The 21,276-nt window shown below is 40.6% G+C and overlaps 1 protein-coding gene across 8 annotated transcripts in view; it reads right to left on the bottom strand.

The window, feature by feature from the left end:
• The window catches only part of tbpl1 (TBP-like 1), a 49,781-nt gene extending 28,870 nt beyond the window's left edge, over positions 1-20,911 (bottom strand). Inside the window, exons 1-2 of one of the 8 annotated variants that reach the window (XM_059982454.1) lie at positions 20,526-20,911; positions 235-304 (exon numbers count right to left, since the gene is read on the bottom strand). The gene's annotated coding sequence lies outside the window, so the exon portion shown is untranslated. Of the gene's footprint in view, positions 1-234; positions 305-6,691; positions 6,949-20,525 lie in introns of those variants that run through there. The other 7 variants (XM_059982455.1, XM_059982457.1, XM_059982451.1 and 4 more) reach the window with 7 other exon arrangements.
• Between the last annotated feature and the right edge of the window lie 365 nt (positions 20,912-21,276).

Raw genomic sequence — 21,276 nt, 5'->3', positions numbered from 1 at the left:
ACAACAAAGTGTTAATTTCACACATTTATAAAAAGATGAACATCAAATTTAAGATATCAAGCCATTGCCCGAAATCTGGCGGACTGTACTTTTCAAGTTAGTGACCTGAAGCACGACATAAAATATAGGCATCACCAGAGAAGTTGAATATTGATTGGAATATTGTGGTGTCACAAGCCAAATCACAACCTGTTTTGCCACTGGACTTGAAAGAACAAATAGAAAAATACTCACCATGGTCAGCTGGGCAGTCAATTCTTAATATCTGAGGTCAAATATAGATGATGTCAAGCAGAACACAAACCTGCAAGTGAAACAATCAGTTTAGTTTACAATCTGAAATCTCATAAACCTGTTACCTGCTAAGCAACAATACCCACACAAACTAATAACATGTGGCATTTAGAAAAACAATAGTGAAAAGAATTTGGTTGCAATGGAAGCTTGAAAATTGAAAACAGAGGTCAGGCCTGTAAAGCAACAGGGAAATTACAGTTAAATACCTCAAAACCAGTCATTAGTACCTATTTACATGCAAGTTATCCACTTGGAAAAGTGATTATTGTCACATATACCAAAATAGTGAAAAAACTTGTCTTGCATATTATTAACATATATCAATGTATAACAATTCACTGAAGTAAAACAATGTAAAGTATAGTAGTAACCAAATGCAGAATAGAGTGTTACAGATAAAGTGCTGCCCGGGCTAATAACTTAAACTAAACTAAGTTAAGGTAGCTAATCTGTCTGAGTATCCTCACACTTACCATTGTGTGAATTACATGACATCCCAAACTTAAAAAACAAATTTGCAAATTTCCCACCTATACTTGAACCTCCTGACAAAGTAGAGCTGGAGAGCTTTCTTGGTTGTAGTATCAGCAAGATTAGGTCAGGTCAGGTCAGGTCAGGTTGGGTTATGTTTACTCCTAGGAACGTGAAGCTCTCAATATTCTCTACCTTAGCATCACCGATGTAAACAAGAGCATGTACATCACCCTCCTTCCTGAAGTCAAGACAGGCTTTTTTATTCTGCTGACATTGAGTGAAAGGGTATTGTCATGGCATGTCATGAGCCTCTATCTTTTTTTCTTCATTCTCACTTATTGTTATTTGAGATACAGCCCATTCCAGTGGCATCATCCCCAGGCTTGTAGATGGAGTTAAGAGCAGAAACTGGCCACAATAGTCATGAGTATATAGGGAATAGAGTTGGGTGCTGAGGACATGACCTTAGAATTAAAGTAATGAAGGCAGGGCTATAGTCAATGATCAATAATCTATAAAAGATCAGTGCTTACTTATTGGGCACATTACTATTCACAGCGCAAGATGCTATCAAGCTTTCTTCACCCTCCATTCTCTTCCCTAGCCATGGAGTTTTCCTTCAACTCGATGGATATTTACAAAGAAATGTAAATTCAATGGCACTAAACTACTTCCCAGTGGGGAGTGAGTAACAGATGGCAGAAGCCTCTGAAGGAACAAATATTTTAATACTTCTTAAATGGAAGTATACAATTTATTAAGCAAGAATATCTCAATTTTATTTTCAATTAGGTTTTGGGGCAAGATGATTTATAGGGGGAATCTAATTTCTAGATAAAACTATTCACAACTGTATACCAATGGTCAAGTTCATTCCTTTTGAATGTTTTAATTGTACGCAAATTCTGCAAATTAAGATCCATAATTGTATTACTTTTGAATTTAATGATTTCAAATAATTACTAAATCAGATGTTCTTGTAATTTAAATCTTAAAATTCAGTTCAATATGGAAAATCAAAGGCCTTTTCTAACCTCTATTAATGTCCATACCTCTGGGACGTTGGCAAGTCATTTTAAATAAAAGCATTGCTCACTGCTTAATTTTCAATACAGCTTAATGTAAAATATGGATGAATATGTTCAGCTATAAAAGTAAAATATTAACCTGGCCAGAATACAGCCAAACCAAATTCATTGGTTCAAATACATTAATCTCAATCATGTTATTTCTCAAGTGATACTTCCCAGTTTTATTATAAGTAATTTCGGGAGGCATTTGTAGAAAAGCAGAAAAAAAAGCTTCCCTTACTTCTGGTGCTAAAATGCATTTATAAAGTACTAAGTTAGTACTATTCAGAAAATCTGATCTAATGCACAGATAGTGGCAGAAAACATAACGGAATTTCAGCAAAATGCTGAGGATTACACTAAAGGAAAATCCCACTACGAATGGCCAGAGTTGCTTCATGAATTGGATTGTGGATTCCATTCATCTAATTGGAGGCAAAAGGAACATGATCTTCAACCCCATGAGATTTGCATGAAGCAGCACCATACTTTTAAAAATCTCATTGAACTAGAGAAACTGTGGAGCATTCTCCATTAATTGAGCTGAACACCATTCACCATCTACGTTCTTCATGGTGGCGTCTTAAATCATGGGGTTACAAGAGACTTTGTATCAGTGCAATCCTAGTAACAAGCAAGGCAAATGAAACAAATGAAACATTTTTCTCCCTGTAATGTTTCACTTTAGCTCCACTAAGCTTTCATGCAGGAGTGAATTAATCTACAATTTTAATATGAAACTGTTCTTGTACTCATAGTAGTCTTTCATACCCTTGCTCAGTCAAAGGTTCCATTTTCACTTCTTTTTAAAAAACAATTCTCATCCGCTGTAAATGGCTAACATCCCTATTCTACAAGAATATTCTTTCCACATTCACCTTGTCAAAGCCTCTCATTATCTTATCTGTTTCAATCAAGACTCAACTTTTAAACTCTGCCAGTTTAGATGCTTGGCCTGACCAGCCTTCCTTCATGGGACCACCTACCCATTCGAGATGGTAGTTCAGTAAACCTTCTCTGAACTGCTTCCACAGCATCATCATCTTTCCTTAAATTTGAAATTCATACATGGTACTCCAGATGTATTCACACCAATACAAACTGACATTCATGTATATTTTGGTTGAATTGAGTGGCCCCCCCCCCAATTAGCTGAAGTTTTATGGAAAGAGTTAAGAGGTAGATAAAACAAGCCAAACTATGGCTTAGCTGAGTACTTAAATGAAATACAGGAAAAAAGTTAGAATACCGCATATACCTCTGCATACTATAAAACTGTATTAGTTGCTAATTGTTTTCAGAGGAATTCATCTGCCATGCTCTCATGATAAACTGTAAATGAAAAAAATCAACAGACACCTAGTACAGATAATGGTTGGCTTCATATAATACAGACAACTGCATCTCAAAATCTTCATTGCAACATTCAAGGTAACATTCATTGTAATTCCTAACTTGAAGTAGTAAAATTGTTTCATTTTTACTCCCAGTTGTTTCTAGTATCTCAAAGACTGAATGCTTGAAACAGCAGTGAGCAAAACTATTAGTGACAAAAATAACAGCTTTTTGAACACAAATACACACAACTTACACCATTTAAAAACTGATCACTAATCATGGTGTAGTCTCTAATGGCCACTGACACTAGGTAGAAACTATTCAATAACAGTCTCCTGCCCCAATTAAGTATCATAGCTGGTTATACTCCTCAGATAAACAAAGAAAATCCCCACTATTTTCTCAATTTAGTTTTTGAGCAGCTACTCCAATAAACTGATGGCCCAATTAACTGGAATCTGTTTAGAAAAAACGTTACATTTCATGCTCAAAATAAGTGTCACGGTTTATATGAGAAACAGCAATCAGTACTGATATGAGCAATTGAATCCCAACTTTGACTCAGGAGTGCTACCATGCTGACATTCAAAGGAAGAAAAATATTACCAGATATTATTAGCAGCACAAAAGCAACATTTCAGTTTATTTCCTGAGACAAACAGCCTGTGCCTCATTTGTATTTCAGGCAATGGAAAACTCTATGAATTGGTTTGCAATGCTTCTGAAATATCACCGAAAAACTACAAACATTCATGGTACCTTTCATAATGAAATGCAAAGAAATAGAAAATTCATGCTTCAAATCTGAGCAGAAAATTTTGGAAAAATTCTGTATCAATAAAATAGAGAAACAAAGTTAAATGCTTCAGTTCCAAGTCCTGAGGAGCATTCAACTTGAAACAACAATACTTGACATGCCAGCATTTCCAACATTTTGCACCTTTATGTGTATACTACATATAGTCGGTCCTCCTTATCTGCAGAGGACTGGTTCCGGGACCCCCTGCGGATACCAATCAACGCAGATGCTCAAGTCCCTTATGTAACCTGTCTCAGTGCGGGTGGGCTTTAGGACCCAGGGGAGCTTCGGACCCGACACCCGCGGCTGCTGCTGAATCCGCAGGGTTTCTGTTCCGTTGACGGAAAATAAAGTGGAAATAATAAAGCAATCGGAAAGAGGTGAAACACCATCGGTCATTGGAAAAGCGTTAGCCTACAGTTGGTCAACGATCAGAACAATTTTAAAGGATAAAGTGAGAATAATGGAGCATGTGAATGGCCCTGCCCCGATGAAAGCTACGCAGTGGTTTAATTATTGAAATACATATTTTTTTGTGTTTTATATGCATAGAAAGGTAAAATATATATACTAAGACAAACATTTGACTAACTGATGCTAAATAACATCAGTACCTGTTCCGACTTACGTACAAATGCGACTTAAAAGACCGCCTGTACTTTAAATCATCTCTAGATTACTTATATTACCTAATGCAATGTAAATGCTATGTAGATAGTTGCTATACTGTATTGTTTAGGGAATAATGACAATAAAAAAAGTCTGTATATGCTCAAATAAAGAGTGCTGGAGAGAGAAGTTCCGGATTTTCCTGATCCGCGGTTGGTTAAATACGCGCATGCGGAACCGAGGGCAGACTGTAGTTTAAAGATAGGAAACTAGTTTGAAAGCAGAATCACAAAATAGCCTACCAATATTTCTAAGTAACTGCATGTCTTCCTCTAGCAAACACAAGGAAATCTGCAGATGCTGGAAATTCAAGAAACACACACAGAATGCTGATGGAACGCAGCAGGCCAGGCAGCATCTATACGAAGAAGCACTGTCAACGTTTCGGGCTGAGACCCTTCGTCCTGATGCCAAAATGTTGACAGTGCTATTTCCTATAGATGTTGCCTGGCCTGCTGCGTTCCACCAGTATTTTGTGTGTGTTGCATGCCTTCCTCTATACAAGTTTAGACTTTCATAACGAATATGCAAAACGAATTAATAAGGCATCCTTGAGGCACTGATTTGCCAAGTCTGTGCCTAATCCTTACTCAAATAATCTAAATTTAATTCCACTGTTCTATATTAGTCTCAAGACTTAATTCCAACAACTTTAAACTTGAGTGTAGATGACCTAACATTTGTAAGAGTGAATTCAAATCTTTTAATCCATTGATAAAGCTAAAGTTCACATTTTCTGTGGAAATACCACCTACAGATGGACATACTGTAAATTCCAGAGATTTTTGAGATCTTCAGGCCAAGGGAGCAGCTTACCTCAAGGTCAACATAACAGAGGGCAATATCGTTTAAAACATTGCACAGTGCTAAATAAAGGAAATGTACAGAGGGAAAAATACTGAAGCACTATATTTTAGAATTATTCATGCACAAATTACAATGTACAAGTTATCAGAAAGAGAATGATTAGATTAACAATAACCGTTGTTGAGCACATCACTAAAATGCATGCAACACGCACAAAATGTTGGATTCCTCAGATTTTCTCATCATTAATAAAATGCACACCCACTTCATAATAACGCATGAAACTTTGAGTGAAACTAACTTATAGTAATGTCAACTTCAGCTGTTTCTATTGATTGAGCAGAATAGGCTGAAGAGAGCTTTGGGTTTATATTAAAATAAACGTGCATATCAATACTAACCTTGCAACCAATATTGAAAAAATAATGCTTACAAATGCAATTCCTCATTAGGTCAGTACCCGTCATTTAATTTACCAAACTATGAAGCTTAGAATGTTTCAACATTTCACCTTGAAAAATTATTTTATTATTACTCCATCCTATCACTCAACTAATTCCTAAAGAATAACTAATTCTTACTTGACATAAATCTATAGAGGATATTATGTCTAATTTGAATGCCTATCCAATTCTGTTGTGGAAGCAAATCATTAATTTGTATTTAGATTCACATTTCAGTATTAGCTAATAGCCTCTTATAAACAGACTTCATGTGCCTTTTGGAACACCACATAAATAATATTCAAAGATAAGATCCTGTACACTGTATTTGTTTTACAAATCCACACTAGATCTTAGATCACCAAAAGTATGCCGATGAATTATGAATGCTAATAACTTAAACTAAACTAAGTTAAGGTAGCTAATCTGTCTGAGTATCCTCACACTTACCATTGTGTGAATTACATGACTTCCCAAACATAAAAAACAAATTTGCAAATTTCCCACCTATACTTGAAACTCCAACATGGAACCGATCTATCTTAAGTATTTATCATCTTTTAGTGTGATTATTTTTTTCAATGCCAATATTTTGTTCTGTTTAACAAAGCTTACCAATTCTTCCCAAATTGTTTTGCTTGAAATTTGTATTCAATTTGTGAATGAAATATCTCTTACAAAAGTCTTGATATGAAAAGGGATTAAAATTGGAAAGTATGTCACTAAGAGGTTTGTGAAATTGAGGTGGGACATACAAATCAATTTAATGAATTCCACCAAGCATGGAGTGGTACCTCAAGATACCCCAGATGCTTCCCCACAGCAACCACCGTAGAGCCTCGTTGGTGGCTATCCACAACTGCCGGAAGTGAGGCCTCCGCAACCGTGACACAGTTCATGGACTTGTTTCAGCTGGCAGCCCGGCCCTCCAGGATTAAGTGTCAGCTTCGGGGCCCAACCCGATCGACAGCCTGGGCCCCCGACAGTTGGAAGTGGCACTCAGCCCGACCTGGAGCACTTGACGACGCGCCCCGCCGATCGATCCCTGCGGGATGCATCCACCAACCTCAAAGAGCTGCCAACAACACACTGCATTGATGGAAATCTGGAAAGATACACAAAATACTGAGGAAGCGTAGGAAAAGAGCTGAGCTGCTGGTCAGATTGAAGCGGAGGGGCTTTAGGATCCCTCTGCCCACCATTTTCTTTGTACTTCAGGCACAGAAACAAATATCACTGTGATGATTGTACGCTCTAGTACCAATTGTTTGGTGACAATAAAGTATTTGTATTTGGTAGGAACAACTTAAGGGGCATAAAAAAAAGAGGCGGCTCTAAGATGAAAAACAACGCCCTGAAGAACTACCAGGGAAAGACCAAAAGTGAGCATGGGGAGTAACCTTGCCTAAGAGACAAACAAATGGATGGTCTCGTTTTATTATGGATGAAGTTCAACAGTACCAGTATCTGAGACAGCTAATATAGAGGGAAGAAACCAGTCAAGTTTATGCTCTATAATAATCTTGTAGTAACCAAGAGTTATAGGATTGCAGTGTTATTTGTGCTTTATCAATGTATTGTATATGCCACCATATACTAACCAGATTCATTTTTCTTGTAGGCACTCATAGTAGACAAAGAAACAATGAAAACCTACAAAGACTGACAAACCAAATATGCAAAAGGAAACCTGTGAAAATATTTTAAAATGTAAATAAACAACACTGAGAATATGAGATGTAGAGTCTTTGAAAGTGAGTCTATAGGTTGTGGATTAGTTCAGTGTTGAGGTGATCCACACTGGCTCAGGAGTCTGATGGTTGAAGAGTAATAATTGTTCCCAAACCTGGTGACATGGGACGCAAAGCTCTTGTGTCTCCTTCCCGATGGTAGCAGAGGCAGAGAGCGTAGTCTGGATGGTGCTTGATAAGGAATGCTGCTTTCTTGCAGATGTGCTCAATGGTCGGGAGGGTTGGACTGGACTGAGCTGGGCAAATAATCTACATGCCACTAAAATAGACCAAATCAATTAGAAACATCAGAGTCAGATGTGGATGAACGATGCCAATACGTTGGAGATGGAATTTGACTAATCAAGGCCTAAACACCAGAGTGCAGGTGAAATGTTAACAGGTTTGGCGACAGAATCAGATTTATTGTCATTAACATATGTCATGAAATCTGTTATTTTGCATCAACAGGACAATGCAAACATGAAATTATTATATATTACAAATAAATGGTGCAAAAAAGAGGAAGAACGAACAAAGTTTTCTTGGGTTCATCCACCATTCAGAAATTTGATGGTGGAGAGGAAAAGCTGTTCCCAGGAAATCAAGTGTGTAGCGATGTGCTACACACAGCGCTGAAGTAACGACACGCAGTCGATAAGTCGTTTCGAGACTAGTTTATTCAATCTTCGCGGCACTGGCATTTAAACCCTAGCGCCCACCCTCTCCGGGCGGAAATGACATCAGAGGTGCATTACCAAAGTCTCTCCCCGCGCGCTGGCTATTTGTCAGCCGGTTCGCCTGCGCAGAAAGTGGGTTGCCACAAGTGCATGATTTCAGGCTCCTGTACCTCTTCTCTGGTGGGAGTAAGAGAGCATGCCCAGAATGGTGAGGGTCCTTAATGATGGATGCCACTTTCCTGAGGCATCCACCTTTGAAAGATGTCCTCAAAGGTGGGGATGCTTGTGCCTGTGATGGAGCTCGCCAAGTTAACAACCCTCTGCAGCCTTTCAATCCAGTCCATTGCAGCCTACATACCAGGTGGCTTGTGGCGTGGTTCAAGCCAAGGATGGTAGAAAACACTGCTTTTGGAAATGCACTACCTGGTAAATTGGAGAAATGGCTACAATGAAGATGAGCTTGAATTAATCCAACAGGTTTTCTATGCAGCCAAAATCGACATGGAGTGAATACAGAATATAAAGATGCAGCAAGACTAAAGGAGAAGATATATAGAAATTTGAGCATAGCCAGGTCCCACAGGGAAATCATTCTGCGACAGATAGAATTACAAATATCTGTTGGAAAGCTTCCAACATTTGAAAAGATCCATGAAATAAGCCCAAAGAGGTCTTCAGCTAACACATTTCAAATATTGCTTTTCCCTTAGTCCTAAAATAAAAAGCCAATAAGGATCATGTAATCACAATCTCTTGACTTAGAGCAGATTGTACTATTGTGCTATGGCCTATATTTGCAAACCAAGAGCACATCTGCTGAAATTGCATGTGTCAAATGCACAGTTAAGCAAAATGGCTTGCAGAGAGAAGTACAGAAAGTACTTAATGAAAAAACACACTCCAGTATTGAAAAGTGTGAAAAGGACAAGCAATGAAAAAACCTCTGGATTCAAAAGCATGAAAGAAAACCTTTTTATTTATTGCTGCCAACAAAGGTAAATAAATTACACTATTTTGGCAGAACACAAGAAAACATGCTAAATTGACAGTAGTGTGAAATAAGCTGATAATTTTAATGTAAGAAAATAAGAATCAGAAAAATACGAAGTTAAATAAGTAGCAGGTCAAACACTCCTTAGTCTGCTCACCACAATCCTTAAGTATTTAAAATTACAAAAGATAGCAAGTTATAGATTCTCTATACTCAAAATCACGATGTTCTTCTGTTAATTTCTATCTTCTGTTGCAAATTCAACTTGCAGTTCTGTAAATGTCAACCATTCTATGTAAAGCATCCTTACAAAAATTATTCATGAGTAAATTAATTTAAGGTGCCTTCCAGCCAAGTCAGTTAAATATGAAATCCTATAGTATTTATCCTTCCTTGTTTTCAAATCTTACTGCACATTTGAGGCAAGATAGTTCAATGCTCCATTGTTTACGACAACCTAAACCTGAAAACATGAAATGCATACCATGAAGCAAGACACATTCATGATTCAGAACTCTTTGTTTTATTTAGGAAATGAGAACATTATGCATTAGTTTACAAATCCATGATAATCTATGATTTACATCTGTATTCGTTACAAGTGTAATGCAATAGTGAATAGTATAAGTTACCAGTTTTCCTCTCAGCACTTAAATTAATAGCATCACACTTGCAGCAATCTGTCTGGTATATGCATCTCCACCATGAGTTTAAAATTCAGCCTGCAAGCCATGCCAGGTTTAAGACAATTTTTAATTATTCTTGAATCATTGATATTTTTAATAATTGAGGAACAAACAATTTTATGGATAACCTAGCTATTAATACTAAGGGAAATTAGTATTTTGTTGAAGATTCCAGACTTAAATTATTAGACAAGACATGGAATTCTTTACAAATGAAAGGTGAACCATTAACAAATGCCTTCGTAATACCAGTTTATTCTAGATTTTTGTATTTGCATAGCATGTCTTTTGCACACTGTCAGATTTTGCTTGTGTGTAGCTTTTCACTCATTGTGTTTCTTTGATCTACTGTGAATGCCTTCAAGAAAATGAATCCCAGGGTAGTACAGTGGATTCTGCTTAATTTGGCCATCAGTTGATTGACAGCTGTATATTTTAGACAACTCTGAAAGAACAAAAACTAATTGAAAAATTAGCCGTGATTCCATTCTTTTTTTGGGACACCATGTTGCTTAATTGGGACAGGAGACTGCTGCTGAACATCTTATAACTAGTGCTAATCACATGCATTTGAGCGGCCAGTAGACCCAACATGGTGTTTCAAGCGAACAATTCAAATAGCGCCAATTGTCGTCACTGATAGTTGGTGAGAAATAAACAGTAAGACAATTCAGAACTTTTTTTTGCTTACTACAGTTTCAAGCATTCAGCTTGTAAATATGAGAAACAGCTGGGAGTGAAAATGAAACTATCTCATTACTTCAACAAGTTAGAAACTATGAAGAAATTGAAGGTATTAACAATCAACTTGAATGTTACAATGAAAAAGAAGATTTGGAGGATGCAACTATTTGAAGGCAGATGATTATCTGCATTAAGTACATGCACGGATTTTGTTCATTTGCAGTTAGTAAGGCCATAAGTCTTACTATAGGAGTATACATAGGAGTAGAATTGGTCATTTGGGCCATTGAGTCTGCTATGACATTTCATCATGGCCGATATAATTTTCCTCTCAGCCCCAAACTCCTGCTTTCTCCCTATTATCCCTTCAGTCAAGAATCTATCAACTTTTGCCTTAAATATACATACAGACATGGCCTCCACAGCTGCTATAGCAAAGAATTCCACCACTCTCTGGCTAAAGAAATTCCTTCTCACCTCCATCCTAAAAGGACACCCCTCTATTCTGAGGCTGCGTCCTCTGGTCTCAGACTCTCCCACCGTAGAAACATCCTCTCCACATCCACTATATCAAGGCCTTTCACCATTTGATAGGTTTCAATGAGGTCACCCCTCACTCTTCTGAATTCTAGTGAATGCAGGCTCAGAGACATCAAACACTCTTCATATCATGCCATTCATTCCTGTAATCCTCCTTTAAACCCTCACCAGTTTCAGTACATCCTTTCTAAGATAAAGGTCCCAAAACTGTTTACAATACTCCAAGTGAGGCCTCAGCAGTGCTTTATAGAATCTCAACATTACATCCTTGCTTTCATATTCTAGTCCTCTTGAAATGAATGCTAACATCGCATTTGCCTTCACCACAGACTCAACATGCAAGTTAACCTTTTGGGAATCCTGCACAAGAACTCTCCAAGTCCCATTGCACCTCAGTTTTTTGTATTTTCTCTCCATTTAGAAAATATTCAACTCTTTTATTTCTTCAATCAACAAAGCGCATGACCATACACCTCCCAACACTGTACGCCATCTGCCATTTCTTTGCCTATCCTCCTAACCTGTCTAGGACCTTCTCTACTTCCCAAAAACTACCTGTCCCTCAACCTACAAATAATAAACATAGAAAACCTACAGCACAATATAGACCCTTTGGCCCACAATGCTGTGCCAAACATGTCCTTAATTTAGAATTTACCTAGGGCAGGGGTCGGCAACCCTTACCACTGAAAGAGCCGTATGTACCCGCTTCCCACAGAAAAGAAAACACTGGGAGCCACAAAACCCATTTGACATTTAAAATGAAATAACACTGGATACAATGTTTTTTTTGCCTTTATGCTATGTACAAACAAACTATAATGTGTTGCATTTATGAAATCGATGAACTCCTGCAGAGAAAACGAAATTACATTTCTGCATGCAACAAAAACATTTTGAACTCCGAAAAAAAGACGTTGGGTTGAAGGTTACTACATCGTTAGCCTACCTTGGATCGAAAAATTAAAAGAAATCGCGCACTGGCGGGTGTCAGGCACTGGCAGTGGTGACGTGTATTAATAGCGATAAAAACACGTTGTAGCGGTGTGCTACACGTAGCGCTAAAATAACGACACGGAGTGGTTAAACTGCAGTCAAAGATAACTTTATTCGAATTACACAGCCTTGCTTTTAAGCCTCTCTCAACCTGCCCCCCGTGGGCGCGGATGCTCCAAAAGACACGTACTCACAAACCCCCATAGGCTATCACCCTTAGCCGGAACGCTGGCAAATTGTGAGCCGGTTCGGATGTGCCAAGAAATGGGTCGCCACAACGTTTTATTTAGATTGTACAAGATCACCATAATCTTCAAATTTAGAATTACATTTCAAAAACTAACAAACTAACATAAAATATATTTTAATTAAATACTCATTTATTTTCCAAAGCCACAGTGCGCCGCAGCACAGAGTTGAAAGAGTCGCATGCGGCTCCAGAGCCGCAGGTTGCCGATCCCCGACCGAGGGATACCATAGCCCTCTATTTTCCTAAGCTCCATGTACCTATCCAGGAGTCTCTTAAAAGACCCTATCGTATCCGCCTCCACCACGGCCACCCGCAGCCCATTCCACGCACTCACCACCCTCTGCGTAAAAAACTTACCTCTGACATCCCCTCTATAAGTAAACCAAGCACCTTAAAACTGTGCCCTCTCATGTTAGCCATTTCAACTCCAGGAAAAAGCCTCTGACTATCCACACAATTAATTCCTCTCATCATCTTATACACCTCTATCAGGTCACCTCTCATTCTCCATCACTCCAAGTAGAAAAGGCCAAGTTCACTCAACCTATTTTCATAAGGCATGCTCCCCAATCCAGGCACTTTTTCTAGTTTCCACACCTTTCCTGTAGTGAGGTGACCAGAACTGAGCACAATACTCAAAGTGGGGTCTGACCAGCGTCTATAAAGCTGTAACATTACCTCTCAGCTCTTAAACTCAATCCCATGGTAGATGAAGCCCAATACACTGTATGCCTTCTTAACTACACTCAACCTGCGCAGCAGCTTTGAGTGTCCTATGGACTCGGACCCCAAGAACCCCGATACTCCACACTGCCAGGAGTCTTACCATGCAAATATCCCCTGAACATTTGCCACATTTCTGCCGTACATTTCCCTGAGAACATCTGTTCCCAGTTTATATTCTGCCATCATATTTGACCTACCAAAATGAACTACTATCTGTGTTGAACTCCAACTGCCACATCTCAGCCCAGTTTTGCATGCAATCAATGTCCCGCAGTCACCTCTGACAGCCCTCCACACGATCCACAACACCCCCAACCAGTCATCAGCAAATTTACTAACCCATCTCCCCCACTTCCTCATCCAGGTCATTTATAAAAATCACAAAGAGAAGGGCCCCAGAACAGATCCCTGAAGCATACCACTAGTCACCGACCTCAATGCAGAGTATGACCTGTCTACAACCATTCTTTGCCTTCTGTGGGCAAGCCAATTCTGGATCCACAAAACAAAGTCCCCTTGGATCCCATGCCTCCTTAATTTCTCAATAAGCCTTGGATGAGATACCTTGTCAAATGCCTTGCTGAAATCCATATACATTACATCTACTGCTCTACCTTCATCAATGTGTTTAGTCACATCCTCAAAAAACTCAATCAGGCTCGTAAGGCATGACCTGCCTTAGATAAAGCCATGCTAACTATTCCTAATTTTATCATGCCTCTCCAAATGTTCATAAATCCTGCCTCTCAGGATCTTCTCCATCAACTTACCAACCACTGAAGTAAGACTCACTGGTCTATAATTTCCTAGGCTATCTCTACTTCTTTTCTTGTTTAAGTGAACAACATCCGCAACCCTCCAATCCTCCGGAACCTCTCCCGTCTTCATTGATACAAAGATCATTGCCAGAGGATCAGCAATCTCCCTCCTTACCTTCCACAGTAGCCTGGGGTACATCTCATCCAGTCCCAGTGACTTATCCAACTTGATGCTTTCCAAAAGCTCCAGCACATCATCTTCCTTAATGTCTATGTGCTCAAACTTTTCAATCTGCTGTAAGTCATCCCTACAATCTTTTCCGTAATGAATACTTTGCTTCAGTATTCACTAAGTATCTCTCCAATATTTCCTCTAGTTCCATACACACTTTTCCACTGTCACAGTTGACTGATCCTATTCTACCATTTCTTACCCTCTTGCTTTTCACATACTTGTAGAATTCCTTGGGGTTTTCTTAAATCCTGCCTGCTAGCTTTATAATTTTCTAGATCTCTATCACTACCTAGTTTTTTTTTTAAACCTTTCATAAGCTTTTCTTCTTGACTAGGTTTTCAACAGCCTTTGTACACCACGGTTCCTGTACCCTACCATTCTGTCTCATTGGAATGTACCTATGCAGAACTCCATGCAAATATCCCCTGAACATTTGCCACATTTCTGCCGTACATTTCCCTGAGAACATCTGTTCCCAGTTTATGCTTCCAAGCTCCTGCTTAGTAGCTTCATATTTCCCCTTCTTCCAATTAAGTGCTTTCATAACTTGTCTGTCCCTATCACTCTCCAATGCTATGGTAAAGGAGATAGAATTATGATCACTACCTCCAAAATGATCTCCCACTGAGACATCTGATCAGGTTCATTTCCCAACACCAGATTAAGTACAGCTTCTCCTCTTGTAGGCTTTGCTACACGTTGTGTCAGGAAACCTTCCTGAACACATCTAATAAACTCCACCCCATGCCAGTCAATACTGGGGAGATTAAAATCTCCCACCACAACAACCCTGTTAGTATTACACCTTTCCAGAATTTGTCTCCCTATCTGCTCCCTATTGCTATTGGATGGTCTATAAAAAACATCCAGTAGAGTTATTAACCTCTTCCTTTTTCTAACTTCCAACCGCAGAGATTCAGCAGACAATCCCTCCATGACTTCCTCCTTTTCTGCAGCCGTGACACAATCTCAGATCAGCAGTGCCATGCACCCACCTGTTTTGCCTCCCTCCTTGTCCTTTCTTAAACATCTAAGGCCCGGCACTCTAAGTAACCATTCCAGCTCTTGAGTCATCCAAGTTTCTGTAATAGCCACAACATCATAGTTCCAAGGACTGATCCACGCTCAAAGCTCATCCATTTTGTTCATGATGCTTCTTGCATTAAAGTGGATACATCTCAAACCATCAGTCTGAGTACATCCCTTCTCTATCACCTGCCTATCCTCCCTTTCACACTGCCTACAAGCTTTCTCTATTTGTGAGCCAACTGCCCCTATCTCTGTCTCTTCAGTTTGGTTCCCTCCCCCCAGCAATTCTAGTTTAAACTCTCCCCAATAGCCTTAACAAACCTCCCTACCAAGATATTGGTGCCTCTCGGATTCAACCCATTCTTTTTGCAGAGGTCATACTTGCCCCAAAAGAGGTCCCAATGATCCAGAAATCTGAATTCCTGCCCCCTGCTCCAATCCCTCAGCCACACATTTATCCTCACCTCACTCTGTTTCTATACAAGGGCAATAATCCCGAGATTACTACCTTTCAGGTCCTGCTTCTCAACTTCCTTCCTAACTCCCTGTGGTCTGTTTTCAGGATCTCCTCCCTTTTCCTATTTATATTGTTGGCACCAATATGTACCACAATGTCTTGTTGTTCACCTTCCACTTCAGGATATCGTGGACACAATCAGGAACATCCTGGACCGCGGCATCTGGGAGGCAAACTACCATCCATGTTTCTTTCCTGCGTCCAGAGAATCGCCTTTCTGACCCCCTAACTATAGTCTCCTATCACTGCTGCCATCCTCTTCCTTTCCCTACCCTTCTGAGCCACAGGACCAGACTCTGTGCCAGAGGCACAGCCACTGTTGCTTCCCCCAGGTAGGTCACCCAACCCAACAGTACTCAAACAGGAGTACTTATTGTTAAGGGGGAGAGCCACAGGGATACTCTCTAGTATCTGACTATTGCCCTTCCCTCTCTTGACTGTTACCCACTTATGTGTCTCCTGAGGCCCTGGTGACTACTTGCCTATAGCTCCTCTCTATCACTTCCTCACTTTCCCTGACCAGGCTAAGGTCACTGAGCTGCATCTCTAGTTTCCTAACACAGTCCCTAAGGAGCTGCAGCTTGATGCACTTGGCGCAGAACTGGTTGTCTATGATGCTGGGAGTCTCCTGGACATCCCACATCTGCCACACAGTACAAAACACCGGCCTCACAGATATACTTCTTGTTTCTATTCTACACAAGTAATTTGCCTCATCTCGACATGTTATTGCCAAAGCCCTGTTGAGCCAAAGCCCTGATACTTTGTCTACTACCTCTATTCTGTCGCCCGTTCTATAAAACTGTCTTCTTTTAAATCCTTCCCACCAGTCTAACTCACTGACGTCCATGCGCTTACGCAGTCATGCTTCGATCAAACTGCTGAGGAAAAACTGTCTTCTTTTAAACCCTTCCTGCCGGTCTAACTCATTGACGTCCACTAATCTGCAAAGCCATCAATTTCATCATCCAAATCATTGACATATAATGTAAAAAGTATCTGTCCCTGTGGAACACCAGTATTCACTGACAGCCAACCAGTAAAGACTCCCATTATTCCCACTCTTTGTGTCCTGTCAATCAGCCACTGCTTTATCCATGCTAGAATCTCCCCTGTAATGCCATCCAGTTCAGGTGAATTATCTAACTTCAGTCCTCTCAATTTGCTAAGAACCTTTTCTAGTCACGCACTGACAGCTGGAAACTCCACCATATTGCTAATGTCTTCCACAGTGAAGACTGATACAAAATAATTTAGTTTGCCGCCATTTTCTTGTCCCCTATTACTACCTCTCCAACAGTCCAACATCCACTCTTGCCTTTCTTTTACTTTATGTGTTTGAAGAAAATTTTGGTACCCTCTTTAATACCTTTGGTTAGCTTACTTTCATATTCCATCTTTACTTCCTTAATGTTTTTTTTAAAGTTGTCTTCTGATGGTATTTAAAAGCTTCCCAATCTTCTAACTTCCTACTAATTTTTGCTCTATTTTGGCTTTTATGTTGGCTTTGATTTCTCGTTAGCCATGGTTATGTCATCTTTCCTTTAGAATATTCTTCCTCTTTGGGATGTATATATCCTGTGCTTTTTGAACTGCTCCCAGAAATTGCAGCCATTCTTGCTCTGCCATCATCCCTGCCAATGTACTTTACCAATCAATTCGGGCCTCTTCGCTCATGCCTCCGTAATTCCCTTTACTGCACTGTAATACTGATACATCTGACTTTATAGCTTCTCCTTATCAAATTTGAGTTAAGTCAATCATATATTAATGCTCACTTGCCCCCAAGGGTTCTTTTTCCTTAAGCTCTCTAATCAATTCTGATTCATTGCACAACATGCAAACCTGATTAGCTGATCCCCTAGTGGGTTTAACCATTAGTTGTCTAAAAAGCCATCTCATAGACACTATAGAAACTCCCCAGTATCAACTTGATTTTCTCAATCTACCCGCATATTGAAATCTCCGTGACAATTATAACATTGCCCTTATAATGTTCATTTTCTATTATCGGTTTGGGGATCTGTGTATAACACTCAGCAGGGTCTTTATTCCATTCCAGTGCCTTAACTCTATCCAGAATGATTCGATACCTTCTGACCCTATATCACCTCTTTCCAATGATTTGGTTTCAATTTTTACTAAGAGCAAAGCTGCTCCCTCTGCCTTCCTGCCTGTCCTTTTGATACAATGCGTATCCTTGGATGTTAAGCTCCCAGCTATGATTCAGTGATGCATACATCATACATGCCAATCTGCAACTGTACTACAAGTTCGTCTGTGCTATTCCCTTTATTGCACATATTAAAATATAACACCTTTAGTCCTGTATTCATGCTTTTCGATTTTGTCCGCCTTTTACATTGCAACTCATCCTGTTGACTGTAATTTCACCCCACCAACAGCCTCTTCTCTCTAAATATTGACTTGGTTTGTAAACCAGCTACCTCATCTTCAACACTATCATCCGCTTTTGGTACAATAGTTCTTGCTTTCAAATACAAGCAGCTCACACCATGCTCAACCTTTCGATTTTTAACTCTGATCTGCCTCCACCATCTCTCCACTAACTGTTCTGCTACTCTGGTTGCTATTTCCCTGTAACTCTACATTAAATCCACTGTGCAACATTAACAAACATTCCAGCTACAACATTACTCCCTCTCCAGCTCAGGTGAAACCGTCCCTTCTGTACAGTTCCCGCCTTCCCTGGAAGAGAGCCCTATGATCCAAAAATCTTATGTCCTCCCTCCCACACCCACTCGTTAGCCATGTATTAAATTGTATAATCTTCCTAGTACTGGCCTCACCAGCACATGGCACACATAGCAATCCAGAGATCACAACCCTGGAGGTCTTGCCTTTTAACTTAGCACTGAACTCCCTTTGCAGGACCTTGTCACTTGTCCTACCTATATCACTGTTATCTACATGGAACACAACTTATGGCTGTTCACCCTCCCACTTAAGAATGCTGAGAACTCGATCTGAGATATGCCAGACCCCAGCATCTGGGAGGCAACATACTATCTATGCTCTAGTTCTTGCTCACAGAGCCTCCTGTCTGTTCCCAACTAGCAAATCCCCAATTCATACAGCTCACCTATTCTCCTCCCTTCCCTTCCGAGTCACAGAGCCATACTCGGTGCCAGAGACCCGACCACTGTGACCTTCCTCTACTAGGTCAATTCTGCCCCAACCCCCAACAGTATCCAGAGTGATATACCTGTTGTTGAGGGGGATGGCCACAGAGGTATGCTGCACTAGCCCCTTAACCCCTTTCCACTTCTTGTATCCTACACCTTGGGTGTAACTACCTCTCTGTATATCCTATCTTGACCCCTTCAGCCTCCCAAATGACCCAGAGTTTATCCAGTTCCAGCTCCAACTGCTTAACATAGAATGAGATGGGTGGATCATTTTCCCCAAAACAAAAGCAAAGAAAGATAATTGATCTGAAATACTTAAAAGTTGTTTTTCTCTCTACAGAGATGCACTGTCATTTCAAACATTGTTCTTAATTTCAGATTTCCAGCATCAAAAGTTTCATTTGGCTTCTCATACGCTTAAAAGTTAAATTTGACCATTGTGCAATCTTTATATATCTGCCACATGTCAATTTATACTATCTTGGTAGCTGACCACTATTGTATATGAACAGGAATAGAAGACATGCATGTATGTATGCACACACGCATAGAGCAACATCTTTGAAATTGCTGTTGAAGGCCCATTACAAAACAATTAACATGCCACATGTTCAAAATTCAGTAACAATCACCCATACATGCACAGCAACAAAATCAAAGCAGTCATGTCATATTCTATTATATATCAGACGTATTTCTAAACAACTACTCCTCTGTGGTAGACAAGTAAACAATGCAAATACAACATGAAACTCAACACCAAACCATTCAACAAGGTATTTCATAAATACCTTTCCAAACTGACCAGATGAAACAAAAATGTCATTGCAACAACCTAACAACTCAAACTATCTTGAACTTTGCCCAGTTACGAGATGATTTGAGTTACCTGATCAATTGCCTTTCGCTCCGAAGTATACATCAAACCGCTGACAATCATCGCAAAATAAAGGGCTTTCCGACCATACAACTTAGTTTTCCCTTGTTACTGAATAATTCACAAAATTATAAACTGTTTGATCAATTTAACTTGCTTGAATTACATGCACCCTAAGAATTGTCCTCGGTGTACTTTTTGCCATTTGGTTATCACCAAATTGACATTTCGCACCATTGATCTTGTTGCATCACAGAATGATTTGAAAACAAACCACAGTTTAGTGTCACAACAACTCCACGAAGCAATTTTGTCCTCAACTTAATACCGTAGAGGTGAAGCAAGTCGGGCTGAATTACAGTACAACCAATTACAGGCTTCCTCGGTTACCTGACTCATTAAGTAGAGACGGACCTAAACCATCAATTCATTCCACACCCCGCCACTAAATGTTCAATAGGAAAATATTTGGTCCTCGAAAGAAGCACCTCATGTATTTACCCCAGGATCGCATGCTAAACAATTAGCGACGGGAAGCACGGACCACAACAAAGAGGCCTAGTCAGTGCAGATACAACGTGCACCGTGCGGCGCGAGTGAAGGCAGAGGGTCCAACGGCCCATGGTAAAGAACCAACAGATTAGTGAGCAAGTTCGAAATAACATCGCAGCCCCCGGTAATTACCCGAGTGGGGAGGCGGGAGCCCTGCCAAAGTCCCCGCCGATGGAGAAGGGACATAGAGGAGAGAAGAAAGAGATCAGGTTCACCAGGCCCCCATACCTACTCCACCTGGAGGTCTCGGTGCCAGTCTTCTTCTTCAGCCCGTGCGAGGTCTGCACGACCGCAACTCTCGACCCGAGGCCCGGATCGCGGGCGGCCAGCTTCTGACACAAAGTACCGGAGGAACTAAGGAAGGCCTTTCCCAGCTCTCGGCCTGAGCCAGCCGGGCTCAGGAGGCAGGATGATGGAGTACTGGGCGGACCAGTGAGTAGCGTCGCTCAGCCTGACCTCTCTCCCGCTGCTGCTAGCCCACAGTCGAGAGGCGATCGCTCGACCGTTTAACGGTCCGAAAGAGCCAGCGTTCCGACTTCCAGCACGCAGCCGGACCCCGGAACCGCGACGCCTACTCGCTAGACCGACAGCGCGGCTGGCCAGTCGGAGCAAGGCTGCTGAGGCACGGAGCCAATGAGAGTGCTCTGTTGGGCGGGATTTCCGCCTCAGGGACCGGAGTAGGGGGGTTGGTGTTCGATTCAGTGGGCGCGATCTACCGGCGGAGGCGGCGATGTTTGTACTCTGGCTCGGTTACAGCAAACGAGATCATTAGCTGAGAACTCAATGTATATTCACAACCTGCTCGAACTTCAGCGAGTGAGAACCTCTTCCCCCTTTCTGCTCCATGGGTGAATGAGCACTTGGAGAGGCAGTGAGCTCGTCGAGTGATGTGATGGGAGCACAGCAGAAGTAACACTTCACCTTGTTCATCACCCAAAGGAGAGACCCTACCCCTTCGGTGTAAGACAGACCGTGGGCC

This window comes from Hypanus sabinus, chromosome 10, assembly GCF_030144855.1.
Source record: "Hypanus sabinus isolate sHypSab1 chromosome 10, sHypSab1.hap1, whole genome shotgun sequence".
Classification (NCBI taxonomy): Eukaryota; Metazoa; Chordata; class Chondrichthyes; order Myliobatiformes; family Dasyatidae; genus Hypanus; species Hypanus sabinus.
Note: the sequence above shows the minus strand (reverse complement) of the source record. Positions and strands in the feature narration are given on the sequence as shown.